Source organism: Papio anubis, chromosome 12 (assembly GCF_008728515.1).
Source record: "Papio anubis isolate 15944 chromosome 12, Panubis1.0, whole genome shotgun sequence".
In the NCBI taxonomy this organism is placed as follows: domain Eukaryota; kingdom Metazoa; phylum Chordata; class Mammalia; order Primates; family Cercopithecidae; genus Papio; species Papio anubis.
In genome coordinates this window covers 100,600,693-100,623,727 of record NC_044987.1, presented here as the reverse complement: position 1 = coordinate 100,623,727, position 23,035 = coordinate 100,600,693, and the positions used below count along the sequence as shown (strand labels likewise).

Here is a 23,035-nt window from a genome sequence, read left to right as displayed (position 1 = left end):
ACATCGGATCCATGGCTATGAAGCAGAATGCATGAGCAAACTTTTTATATTACCAAGAATCCATTTATCTATGATCCCATCAGTCAAATTCAGATACTTGTTGCCAGCTCCAAGATTTATAGTCTGGAGCTGGTTTTTGAAATTGCTTTGTATTTCCATTTAACAGCCAGGGAAGCAGCATGTTAAAATTTTGCCTCGGTCTCCTTGGATCCTATTTATAAAGCTAATTTGTCTCCCTAGACATTTTTTTTTCTCTCTTTTAAATGCCAGCTCTAGGCTTCTAAACCATTAAACCCCCTTCTTTATCCCAAGCAAAATACTGTCATAGACAGCGCCGTTGCAGGACAGTGATGATTCCGATGATGATATAGTTCTCCCAGGCAGGATGCAAACCATTTCGTCTTCTGGCCGGAGATGGATTCACTGCCCTCCCTGCAGACACGCAGGCTCACACGCGGAGCACTGGGAAGTACACATTTACTGTACTGCATGCCGACTGCCTTGAAGAAACTGTAGCTAACCACCTTATTAGTATTCTTGCCTCCACCGTGTCTCACTTGCAGCATCAGAGGGCTGAGCAAATGCAGTAGAACAGGGACAGACACAGCTCTGGCAATCATCTCAATGCAGGCTGCCGAATGTTGGGGGTGGGGGATGCAGCACATCAAGATTAATAACCTTGCCATAATCCGGGGCACCCTGCAAGCAGACACCTCTGCTGATTGACCTGCTCCTGGCTTGATGCATCTGCCTGGGGGAGAGGGATCCGGAATCTACCTAGTCCTGGGGCCCCCCTGATTTTGGATGTTCATTTGATCCTTCACAGATCTGGGAAGGTAACAGTGAGCTGTGCCATCTGCAGCACACAGCAGCTCTTGGAGGTTACTACTGACAGTTTTCATTACACTGGTTTGTGTGAGTGCCTGTGTTTGTATGTGTTTGTGAGTGTGGGTGCCTGCTTTGCATGAAAGAGAATGTGTGAGTGTCCGTGTGTGTGTACGTGTTAGTGTGACAACCAAAGCAGGTATTTCGTACAGTAGGAGATTTCAACAGCGTGACAATATTCTCCGGGCACTTGGGCTCACAGTCTGTAGCCCCCACCCCCAGCCTTTTGCCACCTCCTTGCTTCCCCACTCCCCCTTCTGCTTTTGCCTTTGATGAGTTTTTGGCTTACTTTTTGGCGGAGTCTCTTGGACACGTTTTTGCTGGTGCTGGAAGATCAGATACATGGAACCTTTGAAAACTGATTATTTTTCTCCGATATGACTTAAAAAAATAAAAAGAAGAAAAGAAAATAGAGTAGTGCACGGCAAGCTAGAGGATTGTAAATTTTCCTTGGTGAACTTTGAGGATCCATAAAGAAGGTAAGTCACGGGACTCCTCAGATCTCGGTCCTTGTTGTCTTGCAATGTTTGTGTTTTCCTGCTTGTTTTCGGAAATCCATATGCAGTTTATACGCTCATTTCTAGAGACTGGAATGCTCAGAAGAACTCAGTGTGTGGCATTTTGGGGCTATTTTTATGCCAAGGAGGTTATTTCCATTTGTATAACCATCCCCCCTTTCCTCTTACCATTTTTATACCTCTCTTGTTTATCTAACATTTTCACAGGGAATTCTGAATATATGAAATCCGGAAAAAAAAATAATTCCAGCTTTCTCCTGCCTTGAAATACTGTCTAAATTTGAGGAAAAGCATTAATCAGAAAAGCGACAGGCACAGGCTCTGAGTTAGAGGCAAAGTGTGTCTGCTCAGAGACTGGGGGCTGGGGAGGTGGGGGTGTAATCCGGACTTTCATGATAACTTAATAGTAGACTTCCCCCTCCTCATAGCTCTATTTTTTTTTCTCCTTGAATAGTTAGTTATATCTGCTCTAGAGAGTAGCGAATGTGTGGAATACAGAAAAGCTGCTTCACCAGCTCTTAATTGGAGGAAATGAGAACAAAGTGGAAATTGTTTAGTATTTTGAACCTCTCTCTTTTTGCACTGATTCTCTCACTATTGCATCTCATTAACCTTTCCGAATGCAGTGTTCCCTGATTAAGACTAGTGTCGCTCATTTTGGAACATCCTCTTACCCTATGTGGTCCCCTGAGAAGGGGATGTGTTTGAAAATTGCTCTTAATTGCCTATTCTTGGCTGTAAAAGCAAGTGGCATCAGGAATTCAGGTGACTTTACTCAAACATCTTGCCTAACTCAGTCTCTTTAGTTTCCTGGTAGTTAACTGTGCCTTTCTTCACCCGCACCTCCAAGCTTTTCCTTCAAAGTGAAATGCAGACAATATTTCACCTGTTTCAATCCCAAGGTTATTTAATTAAAGCAAAATATCATTTCATTGTGATAACATCTGTGTTCCCGTGTCTTGTAGTATTTTTATCTCTGCATTGGTATCAATTAGCTTCTCCCCACGAGTAAAAAATCACTTGTAAATAGGTTTCTAAAATGCTGAGACCTCACAGGAAGGCAGCAGAACCTTACTCTTCATCTGCCAGTGCATGTGGATGGTTTGTCCTGAAAAGAATAGTGTTAGTTCATGGAATGTTAGCCAACTTGAACTGTTACTGTGGACACGTTCATGGAAGAGATGACAGGTGTGGTAACTAGGTAGAGAAGAGCACACCTAAGTGATTCTCTCCAGGTGTTGATATCTATGTATAGAAAGAAGATGAAAATTGTAGCATAATATATTTATTCAGATGCTACGTGGCCTGGGTCAAAGATTTATGAGAGCACCCAAGTTGAGAGATGTCAGGCATCATACTCAAAACATTGATTTTATATATATATTTAGAAGGAGTTCCAAAAAGAAAACAAGCAAACAAACAAACAAAAAACTTAAAGATGAGATTATACTCTGGTATTACCCTAGGCTATCCTAGCCTTTCATCTATCTAATATTTTTTGCATAATGATTTTAGAGAAGCAAGTAAAAGAGGAAAACTGTGAGAAGCTGCCCCTTCTCCACCCCTGGCCCAACCTTGTACCTGGTACTCCAGGCAGTACTCTCAGTAAAAATTACCATGGGAAAACTCCTGTCAGTATAATTTATGTCTTTCATGTCAATGATTTATGATCATGATATTTTTATCTGTGACCCATAACGTCCAGGTACATTTTTCTTATCTAGAAAGGAGGTTTGTTGTTTTGTTTTTTTAATTTTTAAGTGGCTTGAACCTAGGAGAAATCCTAAATAAAATTTTATTTTCTTTGTGGAAAAAACCATCTGAGGTTCATAAACCCTGAAAGTGAGAATAATATACGAATAAGAAACACAAAGTTTCTGTTGTAAGGAGAAGGATCCTGATACTCCAAGTGCCAAAGGGTCATGGCAGGGTATTGGAGGCTCCCCAAGCTCTGCCTGGACAATCAGCATTCCTTAAGTTTGTCAGCTCTTTATTAACCTGCATCTTTTGGCAACTAGTCCCAGGTATGGAGGACAGCATTTTAGGTCATCTATTTAGTGTTAGGACTGCTCTGAATAGAGAGAGGTCCTTTGAAAATGTCTTTCTGGAATCTGGCAAATTAGTACCTCTCTCCATTGAGGTTATCTAATGTTGACTGTTCTCCTATTCATATTCTCACCAAGTACTGGTATATTTAGATGTGTGGTGTTGGTAAAAATTAATTGCACAGATTATTCTCAATACTACCTCAAAACAAAACAAAACAAAAAAACAACAAAAGATACCAACTTGGCTTTTGGGTATTAAAGATTTAATAATTGTAATGAGTGAATCTTTTAGCGATAGCAACACTTTGATGATCACTTATTTTAGGCTAATAATAGGAGTGGGGTACAGTCAACTCAGGCTTTTCTGATTACAGCTTATGCAATGTGCAAAGCATCTCTCCCATATCTCAAGGGTTCCTGATGGTGTTTGCACAACTGTAACTTTGCATCTTTATTTTCAGCTCAGGCCAGAGCAATAATAAACAGCTTTTGATCAGAACCAACTCCAGGTCCATGGCTTTTTCAGTTTTATTTTGTGGTAGAGAGGGTTTTGAGGTTTACCAGGGTTTGTTTTATTGCTTAGAGAATTCAGAAAAGAAAGGTCAATGGGGGTAGGGAGCCTTCCATTTCAGTAGGAGTAACATGTCAGAGTTGCTAAAGAAAAGGCTAAAGTTCCCTAGAAGCAGCATATGCAGGGTTATATTTTTAAAAGAATGAATTGGTGAAGGGTTTCTCTGAGTTTATTGGGGAGAATAAAGGACATTCCAGTTTCTTTCTGTATTTAACTCTATTTAGACTTGGAAGTCCTTTCCCTGGGACTCTGCTGAAGTCAGACAAGGAGGCCCAACATTCTCCAGTGTGTTCCTGTGTTTTTAAGACCCAGGGCACTTAACACATGAATAGCTCTTTCCCTCTGTAACAAACAGGGTTGACAGCTGGAAAGTCAGCTACTGAGAACCTTTAAGAAGGAGCCAGGAACATCCCCTAGTAAGTTCAAGAGCAGAGAGGAGCTTTTGCAACCCCGGCCCTGGAGGTGGGTAAGGACCAGGTGGATTGAACTTGAAATTTTGATTGCTGAGTCATTACAACAGCCTAGAGCTGTTTGTTAGCTCAAAGAGCTGAGCTGATGCTGGAACTGGGGCTAATAGGAATAGGCTAAGAGCATCAGCCTACAACAGAAAATGAAGACTCTTGAGAAGAAGAAGATACAGTCTGTGATGACAAATGCTATTTTGTTTGTCCTTGATACTGTTCTCCATCACTTCAGAACAACCTCTCAGGGACCCCAATAAATTACAGGATAAAAGATGGATTAATTGATGTGTGAATAGAGCAGGGGCTTTGCAATAAATTAAGCCAACTCACTCAATTATCTGCATCTCCATTTGGGACTACTCAGCAGTCACAGATAAAATGGGGAATGGTGGAGGCTGGGGTTAAAATCAGAAGCAAAAAAAAAAAAAACCCTCTGGATTGAGAATCAGAAGATGTCAGTCAAACATTGCAAGTATTGCTTAATGGTTGGTAGGTCGTTCAAAGTCTTGGAACCTTGATTTCTTCCTATATAATTTGGAAATAACTATTCTTAACTCATAGTGTTGTTGTGAAGGCTATGATGAAATATTGTAGAAAAAAAGATCTACAGATATACTCTTCTGTAGAAAAGTAATGTGTTATAGTAATGATGACTTTCTGTATTGTCCGAGACATAAAATGATTCCTCCAATATAATTTCAAGTTAGTGTTAAGCAGAACTGACCTATTCTTAATGATTGGTATTAACATTTATGTTGTTATAGTTTTGGTGTTTTTCCAAATGTGTTGACTTTGCCTCTCCTCAGTAATTTTTGTGGTACATTCTTAGTTACTTGTGAATATGTGTATGTGTTGTGTGTATGTACATGTGCATGCATACATGCATAAATAATTAGCCAATTCATATGAGGCATAATTTTAGTTTCATGAAAAATAGAAAATATATAATGACCTGAATTCATTTTCACTGGATATCCAGAAAACATAAGAAAAACTTGACTTTCCCAGACTTGGACATACACAGACTACTAGCAAGTTTGCAGTCACCAAATAACTCCAGTCCACAATGAGGTTGTTGATTAGAATTTGAGTTACACTTGGGAATTATATAAATAAAATATACATTTTTTAGTAATAGCACAGCAAACAATGATTTTCACAGTGAGCTGCATTTGATGGACAGATAGACCAGAATTAAAAAGCTGACTTGGAAGTTATGACAGCAAGAGAAGATGGTAGTGAGAACAGACTTTGGAGTTGAATAGAATGAGATCAGATACCTAATCTCTTAAAGCCTCAGTTGTCTCATCTGTAAAATAGGGACAATCAGTTATAAGCGATTCTGTGATGAGTGAATGAATAATTTTATGTAAAGCACTTAGTAAAATCCTTGACACAAAATTGGACTTCTCTAGGTAGCTCACATATATTCTCTCATTCCTGTTCAACTAGTTTAAGAATAGGAAGACCATACTAATCCAGTGTTTTTATATTTTTATACAGGGGGCAAAATCCCCAAATGCAATCTGAGTGCTAAGTAAAACTGGAGACAGAAAGCTACATTCTGAAAGCTATATTTCTGTAAATTAGCTCATTTCATGTACCATGGTTTCATCACACCCTTTTTCTGAGCAGCCTAAGCACCATTTTCAGATGTCATTTCACTTATACTCAGAACTTTCAAAATGATACCGAATATAAGGAGGAAGAATCACGTGCATCCTTCCATATGTGGTTGCAGAAACACAATTCAGATGTCACCAAGAGGTGTTAACATTGCTCTTTACCTAAAATCTCGTTTTGTTCACAGTTAATGAAAGGATGCATATTTATCAAGCACCTACCAGGTACGAGCACTACAATCATTGCTGTGGGGTGTATTAGAAGGACTTTCTACTCATAGCTATTTGCTGCAATTCCTGTATTTGGACAGGGAATGCTGCAGTCTTAAAGGCTGCCCCTTGGAATTTTGACTTGATAGTTAAAAAGAATTAAGATTCCTCTGCCAGAATCTGACCTATGTGGGGCTCTGTCATTGTGTATGACCTTTATTTTGTTCAAGAACATATCAGAAAAGATGTAAAAAGCCTTGTTCCTACTAATGTAGCTGAACTGAGCTGTCAGTGATGAGTCCAATTCTGCTTTGCTAACTCTGCACGGCTGGTACCACTTGACCCAGGTATTTCTGTACTGCAAAGTCAGCTTTTGCCTGTGCATGGAGGGAACAGGGTTTTGTCCTTCAGATTGTGGGTTCTTTCTATCCTTAAAATGAATGGATGAAGTCTGTTTTATGACTTTGTGAGAAGAAAGACAAGATCTATGCTCCCTGCATTTTAAAGCTTCATGCCATAAAATTTGATTCTAGGAGAGTTAGAAAGGAAAGAGGGATGTCAATTGGTCAAAATAGCAAACACAAGTTCGTTGCCCTCTATCACAGCCTTAAGCATCAGAATTTGTGGTTGAAGTTTTGCACTGAACTAAGGAAACTCCTTTTGTGGCATACTGCAAAATATATTACCAGCACACACCAAGAAAACATAATGTTATAATCAGTTATCTCATAGAGTCAGCAAAGGTATTGTATGTGCCAGGCACTGTGCTAGGTATGTTAGATTATTTATTTATACTTCTCACATACAAACACACACACAAAATAAGCAAGGTAACATGATTATTCCCATACTACAGATAAGGCAAAAAAGGATTTATTTGCCCCAAATTCTGACTCACTCCAAAGCCCATGTCTATTCTTTTACACCATGGTTTCTTTTATTTGTAGGATGCAAACCCAATGCTTCTTCACATAATTATAGACAGTCCAGAGCAAGCCTTCTGTACATGCAAATCAAATAATCACGTTCCCATAATAGGGCTGACTCTATCAGTGGAAAGATGTGATGTTAGTATCTCTAAGGGGCCTCTGAAGGGCGCCTCTCTGAACCAATGGGTCCCTAATATATACATCATCAGTACCATATTCTTGTGGTCTTTAGCAGAAGCCATAAGTTGAGGCAGATCTCTACTTAACTTTGACAATTACTTAGATCTTATTAAAATGTCTGATACCATGTGGATAATTGTACTGAAGTTACAGGGCTCAGAGGAAAGTGAAGAAGTGAAAGTTTTCTCTGTAACACTAAATCTTCAGTGGCATTAAGGAACATTTGCAGAATTTACTTTATGGGTGGCATCTCCCAATTTGTTATGTCTCATTAGTAATGTACCTTTGGGAAGGTTACTTTTGTAGCTATATTTCCATATCTTACCTTGTAGTGCTGTAAAAAGATTAAGAAAAATAATGCTCACAAAGTATCTAGAACAGAGATTAGAATTTAATTGGTGCTCAATAAAAGGTATCTCATTATAATAATAATTAAATTTGCTTATAATCATTGGTAGTAATAGTAATTATGATAATAACTTAGCAGTTTCAGTTTGTATAAATGTTGTTGTACTCTGCAGTGCCAGAGATGATACAAATTATTACAGCACATGAATAAACAGAGAAGCAAATATTCATGTTTGTCTACCTATAAAACTGTAAAAGAGAGGAGGGAAATTATCTTTCAACATATTGATGTCAATGGGGGACATGATGGAAAAAGAGTGACTGGTACAGAACATGCAAGGAGACCAGAGAAAGGGAACTGAGTCAGAATTTCATAAACTGGGGAATTCTTTCTAAAGTCAGGTTCTGAAGTGTGGGCCATGAAACTCATTGCTTGGCTGTAAACAGGGGAAAAGGTCATATTATGAAAGCTTTCTTGATAAAGAGAGGAAGTAGCAATCTTTCTTCAACTTAAAACTGTCAAGGGACAAAGAAAATTTTAACACCACCTTTTCTCTAATCCCTGTAAAAACGCTCTAGCTTTTTTACATAACGTAGATATTCAATTATATTTTTAACTGTTTTTGAAGTTCTAGCTGTTTCTTTACATATGTATTGAGCAAACAAATTAGCATGTTGAATGTTTGATAATAAGTTACTTAAAGATGAGAGATTTCAATTCCTTGTGTAGGTCGTTTGAATTTGTACCTTCATGATTTAGGTAACAAGTCACAGAAACAAAGGCCAAGTAAACACACAATGGTGCAGGGTGTACTTTTTTTCCAACCATATGATTGGAATTAAAACCTGTGACCATATATACCTTGACCCCAGTAGATACTCCATATAGAAGAAGAAAATAATCCACATAAATTGAGACACATGTTTGAATAACATAGTAAAAAATATGTGTGAAGTGAAAACATTTAGAAAAAAAATTAATAACAGCATACTCTTTCCTGAAAACAAGCAAATGATTAATGACAGTGGATGGGTTTGCTAATTTTTTCTGTTGGAGACATCCACCATACATAGTGACAGTAGTCTGAATATAGATACATACAAGGAAAAAACTCCAGTCTCCCTTCTTCAAAAGGAAAACCATGTTTATATGTGACTTTTGCTCAGGGTCATTTTCTCTACCAAGGTACCTGGACTACTATTAAGCATTAAACATATTATCAGTCAACCTGTTCTGATTCCAGTGCCCAAGTAAGAGCAGATATAAAAGTAGTTTAAAATTTTACTGAGTGTTCCCCCTGGCTGCCAGCACTTTCATGAAACAGGACTGTTTTGCTCACGAATAGCTAAATTCTTCCTGGGTTCATCTGGTTGATGCTATTTCCTGTTTTCCCTTTCTTTACCCTTGACCTGTCATGCCTCACTGCCATGACTCTCCTGGATGTGTTTTTACTGCTTCAAGTTTGATTTTCATCTCTTCCATCACTATAAGCACTGCTACATTTTTTTTAAGCTTTTGCTAAATGAAATTCTGTTCTTCCTATCTAATACATATTTTTCTCCAAGACTCATTTGTCCAGCACCATATACATACACACACACACACACACACACACACACAAATCTATATCTATGTCTATATATGTCTATGTGTGTGGGGGGAGTGGGTCGAGGTGTTTATTTTTTAAAATAACCCTATTCCTATTCCTGAACCTCAGAACGATGTCATGGATCTAGGTCAAGAACACTTTTGCATAAGTCAGTCAGAATTCTCAATGAATATTCTTGTGGGTAACAGTACATTCTTTTGCTTCTGTAGTCATTTTGATGGTGTCATTTATTCAAACTTTGTTTATTAAATACCTTCTAGATTCACTATTCTATCACAGTTATGATGTGGAACACAAAGTTGTAAGCAATGTGATTTTCCCCTCAAATGTGTTCATATATTATTTTTGACATTCTATTGACAGAGGAGCAATTAACTTGCTAAACAAGGCAGCACAGGATTCAGAACCAAAAAATAATAAAGTCAGTATGTAAAACTCAGAGAAGGGAGTTATCCCTGAGGAATTTGTGGTTGGGGAAGCTTAAAGAAGGAAGGGGAATTTGAGGTTTGTCCTAAATATCTATATTGTGAAGCAGTGATAATGTTTCCAAGGAGAAATCAGAAGAAATTATAACTTTGCATACATCAGTGCTGATAGAGTAAGGAAATACATCAAAAAGTATTTGGTAGGAAGGAATGTGGACATGGGTTGGAGCCCTGTAGACAGCCTTGTGAAAACCCACAAAATTGACACAACGGCTGTGACACATTTAATTCCATGGTGTTTCAGATGAGGTGTTAAAAACTTTGTAGTTGCATAAAGAGGGCATCATTATTCTCAGGATAAAGATGAGGAAACTGAACTACAGATGATGTGTGATTTGCCCAGGGTAAAACATCGTTAAAAGCAGTGTCTACCTGAATGTCTGCCTAGTTGCATCTGTCTCAAAGCCCTGGTGCCTTGACTCCTCTCAGTTTGGGCATTAGCTTACCTAACACTTAATGCCAGAAACAGCTACTTTTCTCTATTACTTTTTAAATATTTCTGTGGTTGCTTGTATGAAAATTATTTTCTGCATTTGCTATAACTTTTTTTAACCTTAAACAATTTTCCTGGCCTCCTTTTTCTCTTCTACCGATTATTGCCAGAGGGATTAGAAAACAAAGACACAGATACTCACCTATTTAGTGTCCTCAGTTTCTCTTCTGTTATCTGGAAGGGGTGCCAGTGCCTTGTACAGATGGTCTGTCGGACAGACAGATGGTCCAAGCATCTCTAGTGGTATGTTCTAGAGGGAAACATGTCTAAGAACAGCCAGCTCAGAATGGAATGGCACTTAACACAACCATGAAGAGTTGACAAAAAGGTCGCTCTCTGACCTTCTCGTCTTCAGTCTAATTTTTTCTTTTCAGAGTTTTAGTTTTCAGAGATGAGAGAGACAGTTTGTCTGCTTTGAGTAGACGCCAGTTTCTCTTTCTCTGAAGCTAGAGGGATGACAGTTTCACAGTGATACATTTAGAAATTTGCCAGGTAGTTTCGTAGGATGTTTACTTTTCTTGGCTTAGAATCTGGATCCAAGATAAAGGTCCAGGAAAGGCAAAAGGGAGACTATTTGAAGAGAGTCAGCTCTAATTCTGACCACATCTACATGAAGAAGCAACAGAGCTTCGCCCCCGCCCCGCCCCCATCAAGAGGAAACTAACTGCTCAGATTGAATCTTTGGTCATTACTATCATCCTTTGGTGGGGGTGCGGGGAGGCCAGTAGAGAGTCACTTACCAGGTGCCTATTTGAATAACACCTTGACTTTCTTCCGTGATGAGAGCAGAGATAGGAGGTTGAGAAACAGAGAAAGAGCTAATTTGCTCTCCTGTCTGGGCCTGGGTGTGGTTCCAGAAAAACTTGCCTTTCTATCCGTTTTACTCACCCGTCACAGTAATTAGTGATTTGCAGGGCCAGAATGTAGGGACATTTTTTTTGTTTTTTGCTCCTTTCATCATCTTTTTTCCTACCCTTCTTACCCAGTGGAAGCCACAGAGGATAACAAAATCAAGCCAGTATTAGGCAACACCTTCTATCTTTGACATTTATTCAGATTATTCTCTCCCCGATGGCCTGCTAGAGTTTCTTGGTTTCTTGCTTCCTTCTTCCTGGATTTTTATTTCAACCTCATATTTAGCTCCAACTTTTCCAGCACCTGCCTAAGCCCCCAGGCCCACTTTCTGTTTTGGCGCCGTCTTTGAACCTTTTCAAATCTACCTCCTTCGCCCTAGCCTCTATTCTGTACACTCACACTGTTTTAAGTAGCCTAGGGCTTCAAATCAGAGGCAATGCTTCTGCTAGCTCCAGCCTTGCAATATTGGCGACCCAGCTCCGCAGCTTCCTTGCTAGAAGTGAAGAATAGAGACTACCTTTGCATAATTAACTCAAATCTTCCCAATCTGTAAACCCTGGTTACATATTTGACAGCTATCTCTTTTCTCTGTCATTAGATGTAAGTATCTTTTAAAAAGTACAATATTCTTATCTGTCAAATCAAGATCATGATAACAACAAGCATGTATTCAGCCCTTACTATGTGTTTAAAACTTTATATTTATTATAAAAATATTTGATCGTTTCCCCAAAAAGCTATGAAGTAGGTATTATACAGATTTTAAAGATGGTTAAATAAATGGCCAAAATTATGTAGCAAATGTCTGGACAAATCAAATAGCTATATTTAGAAATATTATGAAATGCTGTTTTCTAAGTCATTTAAAATTATGTATAATACCTTTCTTCACAAGAGAATACATAGGGTTTCTGTGTTTGGATGTATAAGAATAAGATTTAAACCTTAAAGCTCTATGTAGGCCAGGTGCGGTGGCTCATACCTGTAATGGCAGCACTTTGGGAGTCCGAGGCATGCTGATCACCTGATGTCAGGAGTTCGAGACCAGCTTGGGAAACATGGTGAAACCCCATCTCTACTAAAACTACAAAAATTAGCCAGGCATGGTGGTGGGTGCCTGTAATCCCAGCTACTCAGGGGGCTGAGGCAGGAGAACTGCTTGAACCCGGGAGGTGAGGTTGAAGTGAGCTGAGATTACACCATTATACTCCAACCTGGGCAACAGAGTGAAACTCTGTCTCAACAACAACAACAACAACAACAACAACAACAACAAAAACTCTATGTGAATGTTAATTGTTGCTAAGTTCTATCCTAAAATTATTTATTAATGATACCACATATATTTCTGTAGCCCAGTATAACAAATAGCTGATTAAGGGGCAATCATTTCTCAATTTTAAAGCAGAAATACTGTGGATGCTGATGAAGTAAAGCTCCAAAAAATACCAGACGTGTGCAGCAGCCTCATTTGTGCATCTGCTGAAATACAGTAGAACCTTACTAAATTACATTAATGAGTTGGAGACCCATTACAAATTATCACATTTGCCCAATTAGTGAAGGGACAACATAAAGGAAAAAGACTATTAAGCAAGCCAAGCTGATAATAAAACTTCAAGCAAGCCTTAAAGATGTTCAAAACACACCATACACACAAACACCCACAAATGTACCTCTACATAGGTGAGGCTGCTAAGATTATTATGAAACACACAAGTATTTGTACAATATATTTGCATGGATTCTTTTTCCCTTCTGTTTCTTACAGGATAGAAGAATGAATAGCAGTTCATTGTAACTATTTTATGTTTTAACTGAATCAGGATTTGAGCGAATGTTGGAACATTTTTGTGTTGTAGATTGTGGTGCTATATTTAGTTAAATTGTATTATACATTTTCAGGGTTGTCCTACAATTGTAAGCACATTAATGGGTATTACTACGTTGGAATCTTGTCAGTTATGGTACTTTTATCTACTAAGTTGTTCTGCATATATTCTCAGAAGGTAGGACACTTGCTGATCAAATTATCTCAATAAACTTACTTTGGGGACAAAAATGAAAGGCAAATTATCCACCGTCTTCCATGGGATTGTAAATTCTCACCCTTTAGAACTCAAGTTATCATACTGTTTTTAAATAATTGAGATTGGATTATTTTTCATGCGGTTTTAATAGCTTTAAAATAGAGCTTAGGAGAATTTGTAATTGGAAACCGGGAAATTTCTTAGTTACATATTTCATGTATTCTCTGATGGGGATGCACATACATCTTGTTTAATTCTTAGTATAAACATATGCAGGTAATATTATTATTATGTCTAGTTTACAGATGAGGAAAATGAGGCTTAGGAGAGCTTAAGTAACTTGCAAAGATAATACAGCTAATAATTGTTAGAGCTGGGACGTGAGAAGATGCAGTCCTGTTTTAAAGCAGCTTATACTCTCCCAGACATATGGTCACATTCGTAGCATGCTTTATGCTAAAAATGTGTCTTCCAAGCCCAGATCTTCTGCATAATTAAAAAGATGGCCTACTCTATCTGCTTCCTTTTCTCTATTTCTCCTGATTACTGTGTTTTGATCAGATGTTCAATATGACATCATTTTTGCTTTAGTTTTGTGATTTCAGAACTCCTTTGCTCTTTACTCTGTAAGGACTTTACTTGTTAAACTTAAAACAGATGATCTTTTGGTGCACATGGTCTAGCAACAACGAACTGCAGTCCCCTTGGTAAGGAAAGGGGCCACATGTGGCCTCCATTCTCTGAGGTAAATAGAAAAATAAGGCCACAAATCCCACATATCCATTCTTTTGCAATATGACACCCCATTAAAATGTGGATTCTGTTTCTTTACCCCTAGAATCTGACTTTGTGGCTTACTTTGATGGAATGTGGAAGAAATAACATTACATAACCTACAAGGATAGGCCTTATAAAACCTTGTAGCTTCCATTTTCCTCCGTTGGAGAGCTGCTCTGGGACCACTAAGAAAGAAAGCCCATCCAGCCTAATGGAGGTCACATATAGGAAACCTGACCCACAATTCTGTCAGTCCCCCGCAGTGCATGTCACTAACAGCCAGCATAAGCTGCCAGTGAGGCTATCTTGGGCCTTCCAGCCCAGCCTGTTGTCTAGCTGAATGCAGGTGCATGAGTGAGTAAAGGCAAAACAAGCAGAGCAATCACCCATCCAAGGCAGAGAATGGTTAGATATGCAAAACTTTTGTTTTAAGTCTCTCCATATTGAGGTGGTTTATTACAAAGAATGGTTAACTAGAACAGGCTTATATATTACACAAGCATTATTCATTTCCTAGAATTTAAGCTGGGGAGGGAATAGATCTATGAGTTTCAAGTTGTTGTCTACTATGTTTTCTTGAGAAAGAGTAACCTGGTAGAGTGAATACTATCTTTGCAACTGCAGAGCAGCTTTTATTAAATGTCTATACTTTGCTAATTTTGAGCTTGACCTTCATTCCGTTTCATTTAACGTTATTTTTGAGTCATTACTTATTTATTCAACAAATGTGTAGAACCTACTGTGTGCCTGACATTGAATTTAATAAGTAATGTCATTTAAATGATGAACAGCTTCAATATAAAAAGGAAACACATTTTCCCCAAATATCTAAGGCAGTAAGTTTTACATAACATGTACACACACACACACACACACACACACACACACGCAGTTACCCATTCATACACACTGTGGGTTCCGTCTTCCTGCTTGGATCTTTATTTGAAGAAGGAAAAATATGTTCTTCTTTTGTTATAAAATAATTTTTATGTTTTATTCACAAGTTTCATTTAATTCATCCAGTAACTCTTTAAGAAAAATGTAATTATTGTTCACATTTTACACATGGGAAGGCTAAGGATTAAAAGATTAAGTGATGGATTCAACATTATGCAACCAATAGGTAGAGAACTCAAGATTTAAACATGGGTCCTCTGATTTACCCTTCTGGGAACTTTTCATTGCACCATTCAATCTGTCTCCAAACAGAACTGTGATGCCAACCTCAGTGCCTTCTACTTTGCCTCCTTTACTTTCTCTCTTCCATTTTCTCCTTTCGTCTCCCAGTGACTCCCTTTTACAGCCTACTCCATCCCTTAAAAATCACTCGCTGTCTCATGTGGGGCAGGGACATTCAGGTTGCCTTTGGATGTCCTTTGTGGGGCAACATGGATCTTGATATGCTTTTATGATCCCTTTATTCAGAATTAAAATGCGAGATAAATAAGCTCTGGGGAGAAGGGATTTTCTCATGTACTCTTTATAAGATATTTCTTGAGAAATTACAGTGTTTTCTTTATGCAGAATGTGTTTCCTTTATGTGAAGGAAGAGATATGGTAAAGTGAAGGTTGCATGTTAAATTTTCCTTTCTTCTAGTTTTGAGGTGCAGTTTACTGCCAGAGCCAAGGGGAGAGGAATAGAAATTAAGTTAGATGCCTGGCGTGGTGGCTCATGCCTGTAATCCCAGCACTTTGGGAGACCGAGGCAGGCGGATCACCTGAGGTCAGGAGTTGGAGACCAGCCTGGCCTACTACTCTACTAAAAATACAAATTAGCCAGGCGTAGTGATGCATGCTCATAATCCCAGCTACTCGGGAGGCTGAGGCAGGAGAATCACTTGAACCAGGGAGGTGGAGGTTGCAGTGAGCTGAGATCATGCCACTGCACTCCATCCTGGCAACAGGAGCGAAACTCTGTCTCAAAAAAAAAAAAAGAAAGAAAGAAAGAAATTAGGTTAGATTTCCTGCCCCAATACTAATATGACTCAATTTTATGACTCAATTTTATTTTCTCTCTACTTTTCTATACTTAATCATTGTATCCTCTAAAATCTCATTTCCTTACCCAATTTTGTACTCAAGCTTATTATGTAGCCAATGTCTTTTTCCATAAACACTTCAGTTCATGCAGACCAACTATTAAACGCCCATTGAGATCTGTCACCTAGAAGCTTGCAAGACATATCTTCATCTATATAGCATCTCTGGTTCAATGATTACTGGAAGACCAAGGAGCCAGTGCATACAAGCTAACAGTTGTCCCTTGGTATTCATGAAGGATTGGTTCTAGCACTCACCCGTGAATACAAAAATCCATGGATGCTCAAGTTCCTTATATAAAATCATTTAGTACTTTCATACAACATAAACACATCCTTCCATACACTTAAATAATCTCAAGATTATCTATAAACTGTTATACAACATAAATGCTATATAGTTAGTTGTTATACCGTATTATTTAGGGAATACTGACAAGAAAAGAAGTCTGTGTGAGTTCAGTATAGACACAACTGTGCATATTTTAAAAATATTTTCCATCTGTGGTTGGCTGAATCCACTGGTTCAGAACCCACACATACAGAGAGCCAATGGTACTCATTATTATTAATAATAATTTTTTCCTCTTCAAAGCCACCATGTTTTATAGCTACTGACTTGTCTGTTTTTATAAATATTTCAAAGCATTAGAGGTTCTGAAATTCCTTTGCATCTGTGGAATTTACCTGTGCTCCACTAATATCAGACTGCTCTGAGGCTACCCTTAGCTCTTCTATGGTGTTTCACATTGTGGCCACATGTGCTCATAATACATACTCAGTGAACAGAGGAAAAGGTAATATGAAATTGCGGCTCCTGGCTGGGCATGGTGGCTCACACCTGTAATCCCAGTACTTTGGGAGGCTGAGGTGGGTGTGATCACCTGAGGTCAGGGGTTCGAGACCAGCCTGGCCAACAGGTGAAACCCATCTCTGCTAAAAATACAAAAATTAGTGATCCGCGATGTGGTGGTGGGCACCTGTAATCCAGCTACTCGGGGAGGCTGAACAGGACAATCACTTTAATCTGGCGAAGCGGGATGTTGCCGCAGTGAGGCGAGGTGCACCATTGTGCCTCGCCTGGGTGACAAGAGGTGAAACTCAGAAAAAAAAAATAAAGAAGAAGAAGAATAAAAGAGAGAGAGAGAGAAAGGAAGAAAAAGAAAGAAGAAAAGAAAAAAGAAAAAGAAAAGAAAGAAAGACTCCCTCTATTACATTTGTTTCCTTATTTTATTTTGTTTGGAGACAAAGTCTTGCTCTGTTGCCCAGGATAGAATGCAGTGGCATGATGAGGGCTCACTGTAGCCATAACTTCCCAGGCTCAAGGGATCCTCCCACCTCCTCTCCCCAAGTTGATGGGACTACAGGCATGCACCACCACGCCCAGCTAAATTTTTTGGATTTTAGTGGAAATGAAGTCGTGCTGTGTTACCCAGGCTGGTCTCGAACTCCTGAGCTCAAGTGATCCTCTTGCCTTAACTTCCCAAACTGCTGGGTTTACAGGTGTGAGACACTGTGCCTGGCCTAAATTTGTTTCCTTCAGCTAATTTGTTTCGTCTAGGCCTTTGTTAATTCTTTTTGGTATTTGTCTTTCAAGTCAGTGTTAATATTATGAGGTTGAATTTGCACCTATGTTGAAGGCAAAAAAATATGAAACAAACATAAAAGTAAATAAATAAATAAATTGAAGGAGTCTTGGACTAGAAATCAAAAGTATGAGCTCTACCATTTCATAGCAATACACTTTTGCTTTCTGAAATCAGCTTTATGCTTTGTTAAATGAGAATCATACCTGCCTCAAAAGCATTTTCTGCAATGCAGAACATTCTGCATACATAAGTCATTATAATTGTTAGGCAGAAATTTGAAGATAGATGAACTATTTCAGATTATACAGTATAAGAAGCTAATGGCTGTTTTTATAGCAAGAAAGAAGCAACAAAGAGAGAACTGTGTCTTGAATTAAAATCATTTTTAAAAGTTCTTATTTGTTGACATTAGCCATTGCTTTTTCATATTAATACTTAATGTAGGAAAAAATATGTTGATAGATGGTATGTTTATATGTTTTTGGTAGCAATGGATATTGCAATAACACTTTTTTAGAAAGCAGTTTGACTTCGTATTACGGGTCATAGAATATTTTATTTACTTTGATCCTGTTCTAGAAATCTATCTTAAGGAAATATGAAAAATGCAGTATGCACAAATATGCTAATAAAATTATTTATAAAGGTAAAAAATGGCATTAGCCTACATGTCAAACAAAAGAAAGATATGAATAAATTAATTATGCATAGTTATAAGGCAGCTTCAAAAATTTATGACCTGGAAGGTTTTGTATAATGACAACTATATAAAGAAAATATTAATGCATATGTAAATTTAAAAGACTGAACAGTAATATACTGAAATACTAATGATGATTGCATTATTATAATTTTTTTAAACCTTCCTAAATTTATGTTTTATTTCTGAGGGCAGAAGATGTTTGGACCAGTTAATGTAACTCTTGGCTATAAGTAATAATAATTTGACTCAAGAAACCTAAATGAATTGGAGTTCATTTTTCTCACTTAACAAGAAATCCAGAAATTGTAGGTCATGGTTCTGTGACTTAACAGTGTCAAGGTTGGGAACTCTGTTGGCCTTTATTTCTTTGTTGCCAGATAATTGCTGAAGTTCTTGCCATCTTCTCTACATCCGAGGCAGAAAGAATGAAATAGAAGAAAGAGACATGCCAGTTACATCGATCTATTTTTTTTTTTTAACTGGAAAAAAGTAAGTTTTCTCAGAGGCCCCCAGCTTAAGTCTCTGAATGAAGATTGAGTCAAGTTGGACATCTTTACTTGGAATGGAAGCTGAGAAAACTTATGAGATTCATGGTTCTGTGACTTAACAGTGTCAAGGGTGGGAGCCCTGTTGGCCTTTATTTCTTTGTTGCCAGATAATTGCTGAAGTTCTTGCCATCTTCTCTACACTCAAGGCAGAAGGAATGAAATAGAAGGAAGAGACATGCCAGTTACTCTATCTTTTTTATTTTTAAAACTGGAAAAAAGTTAGTTTTCTCGGAGGCCCCCATCTTAAGTCTCTGAATGAAGATTGAGTCGATTTGGGTATCTTTACTTGGAATGGAGGCTGAGAAAACATATGAGATGTAGAAAAATAAAAAAAGTGTTGAAAATAACTTTGGGATGGCTGATAAACCCTCTAGCCCACCATGATAAACTATGGCATGGGATCCTAGAAGATCTCCATATGCCTCATCTCCAGAGGCATTCCCTATCGTTCCTATCTCAGTCACCCTGACTGCTAATGATTCTACTTTTCTCCTTCCACTTTGCCTCTACCTTCCACCTTTGTCTATCACACCAACACAAAAAAAATATAAACGCTAGGAGGGTAAGTGAGGGTGAGCCTCAGTTCCTCATTCAGGATTCTTGACTCTGCTTAAGACATTCAAATTCCCTTAGCACATTCAGTTACAGTCCTGGCAAAAACAAATACAGCTGACGTAGGTCTCAATTTCTATGCAGGTCCAGTGTTGCATTTCTTTAGTCATGCATATCAAATAGTCTTAAAAACTGAAGAGAGGGTGTTGTCTCTTCCCCCTCTCTACCCTTGAGAAGACTGGCTTGGCTCTTCATGACTCATTTATTGTCTCAGCATTATTATAATAAATGAGTTCTCTAGTACTGCTATAAAGATACTACCTGAGATTGGGTAATTTACAAAGAAAAGAGGCTTGACTGACTCACAGTTCCTCATAGCTGCAGAGGCCTCAGGAAAACTACAATTATGGTAGAAGGCAAAAGGAAGCAAGGACAATCTTACATGGTGGCAGGAGAGAGAGAGTAAGAAGGAGGGAGCTCTGGACACTTATCAAACTACCAGATCTCGTGAGAACTCACTCACTGTCATGAGAACAGCAAGGGGGAAATCCGCCCCCATGATCCAGTCACCTCCCAGCAGATCCCTCCCTTGACACATGGGGATTACAATTTGAGATGAGATTTCGGTGAGGACATAGAACCAAACCATATCAGTCCATTAGAGGGAATCTTTAAGCTGGAGACAGTTTTATTAGACTATACTTTTTAAAAAAATTATGTAGTTGGCCAGGCATGGTGGCTCACGCCTGTAATCCCAGCACTTTGGGAGGCGGAGGCGGAGATGGGCAGATCGCGAGGTCAGGAAATCGAGACCATCCTGGCTAACACAGTGAAACCCCATCTCTACAGAAAATACAAAAAATTAGCCGGGTGTGGTGGTGGGCGCCTGTAGTCCCAGCTACTCGGGAGGCTGAGGCAGGAGAATGGCGTGAACCCGGGAGGCGGAGCTTGCAGTGAGCCGAGATTGCGCCACTGCACTCCAACCTGGGTGACAGAGCGAGACTCTGTCTCAAAAAAGAAAAAAATAAATAAATAAAATAAAATATGCAGTGTGTTACTCTCCTGGTAACTGTCATTTGACTTGTTATTTAAAAAAAAAAAGTTTACATAGTTCTCTTGATTCTGAGAAAATTAAAAAAGTAAAAATTAGTAGGAGATATTTTATCTATATTTCATAGATAAAACCTATAAAATATATCTGGATCTGTTTCTTTTAAAATTGTAACTGACCCCAATTCACCATTGTGATTGGATTACACTATGTCAATAATGTTTCTCCCCCTTTCACTCTAGTTGTCTTCTAACCTATTCTCTCTAGAGTGGACAGAAAGACTCCTTTTATCCAAAAATATTAATCATAGATAGCTACAGGCAAAAAAATGAAACTGGACCCATGTCTCTCGCCATATACAAAAATTAACTCAATATGAATTAAAGTCTCAAATATAAGACCTGAAACTATAAAAATCTTAAAAGAAAACCTGAAAAAAAAAAACAAAACAAAACTGAAAAACAAACAAACAAACAAGAACTCTTCTGGACATTGGCCTAGGCAAAGAATTTACAACTAAGACTGCAAAAACAAAGACCAGTAAAATAAAAAGACAAATGGGACTGAAACTAAAAATTTGCACAGGAAAAGAAATAACAGAGTAAACACATAACTTACTGAATGAGAGAAGTATTTGCAAACTATGCATCCAACTGAGGACTAATATCCAGAATCTACAAGGAACTCAAACAATTTAGCAATTAAAAAACCTCATCAAAACAAAACCCATCACCCCCATCAAAACCCTATTCCTTTCCGAGATGCTTTCTCCACCCGTACTAACTAAACTGGAGCTTTCCACACAGCCAGCATCTCTGTGTGGTCTTCCATGAGTTGCCACAAGATGGGCAAAAACAGGAACAGATGTTTTTCAAAAGATGTACAAGCTGCTAACAAACATATAAAAAAATTCTCAACATCAATGCAAATTAGTTATTATAATAAAAGTGAAAATAAAAACCACAATGAAATACCATCTTCCACTAGTCAGAATGCTTATTATTGAAAAGTCAAAAAACACTGGATGTTGGCAAGGATATGGAGAGAAAGGAATGCTTATATGAATTGGTGGGAATGTAAATTAGTACAGCCTCTATGAAAAACACTATGGAGATTTCTCAAAGAGCTAAAAATAGAGCTACCATTTGATCCAGCAAGTCCACTGTTAAATACCTACCCAAAGGAAAACAAATCCTTGTGTAAAAAAGACACCTACAATTGTATGTATATTGCAGCATTATTCACAACAGTAAAGTAATGGAATCAACCTAAATGTTCATCAATGGGTGATGAGATAAAGAAAATTTGGCATATATATACCATGGACTACTACTCAGCCATAAGAGAGAATGAAATCATGTTATTTGCAGCAACATGGATGCAGCTGGAGACCATTATCCTACGTGAGATAAATCAGAAATTTGTAAGTGGGAGCTAAAAAATGGATACTCATAGATATACAGAGTGGCATAATAGACATTGGAGACTCCAAAAGGGAGGAGGGTCAGAGGAATTTAAGGGATGAAAAATTACTGTTGGATACAATGTACGCTATTCAGGTTATGATTACAGACTTCACCACTACACAATATATCCATGTAACAAAATGGCACTCATATTCCCAAAATCTACAAAAATAAAAACAAATGAATCAGTTGCTAAACAAAAAAATTAAAAACACCTACCAGTTTATCTAATGCATACTTTGCATTTAGAATCCAATCAGTTTCCTTACTTGTGATCCTCAGGTGTTCATTCAATATATATTAAATGAATGAATGAAGAAGTAATGAGAACAAGTAGTTCTGTGTCTAAAAAGTGAATTATTAAAGGTTGGTGATGAGATTGAAAAAGTTGACATGGAACCAAAATTAAGACCTTGAGTGGTATGCTAACTGGTTTGACATTTACTTGTTTTACTCCATATCATGTCATTCTCTCTTTACTCACAGTGCTCCAGCATCAATATTCTGAGAGGGGCTCCAGGGATAGTATACCCTGATACTGTTTTCATTGCCGTTTCTATCTCATCATTTATATCCCGATTTCCTTTTACCCATTCAGAGATGCTTTCTCCACTCATACTAACTGAACTAGGACTTTCGACACGGTCACCATCTCAGTGTTTTCTTCCATCTCAGCTTTTTGTTGGATTATTTTTGAAAATTTGTGTTATTATATTTGTTAATTATCTTGTATTTGGTAAGTCTACATCATTAGAATGTAAGACTTTTAAGAGCAGAGATCTTTTTCATCTAGCGTCTAGTCAGTTCCTGAACAATAATAGATTTACTATAGATACCTGTTTAATAGATAATGTTGATATGAAGACCACACAATAAAACAAATCTAGGCAACAAGTACAGTGTATGCCACATGTCATTTGCATAAAAATTGTTGATCTCTTTTTTCTACATCCAGTTCCCCAAGGCTGTAACCTCCTCTAAGATAGGTACCATATCGTAATTAGCCTTTTTTTTTTGAGATGGAGTTTCATTCTTGTCGGCCAGGTTGGAGTGTGACAGTGT

At 38.0% G+C, this 23,035-nt stretch overlaps 1 protein-coding gene across 2 annotated transcripts in view; it reads left to right on the top strand.

Annotated features, from left to right (window-relative positions):
• Window positions 1-274: 274 nt before the first annotated feature.
• The window catches only part of LRRC4C (leucine rich repeat containing 4C), a 1,317,608-nt gene continuing 1,294,847 nt past the window's right edge, over window positions 275-23,035 (top strand). For both annotated transcript variants that reach the window (XM_017948475.3, XM_017948470.3), the window contains exon 1: window positions 275-1,364. The gene's annotated coding sequence lies outside the window, so the exon portion shown is untranslated. The remainder of the gene's footprint in view (window positions 1,365-23,035) is intronic.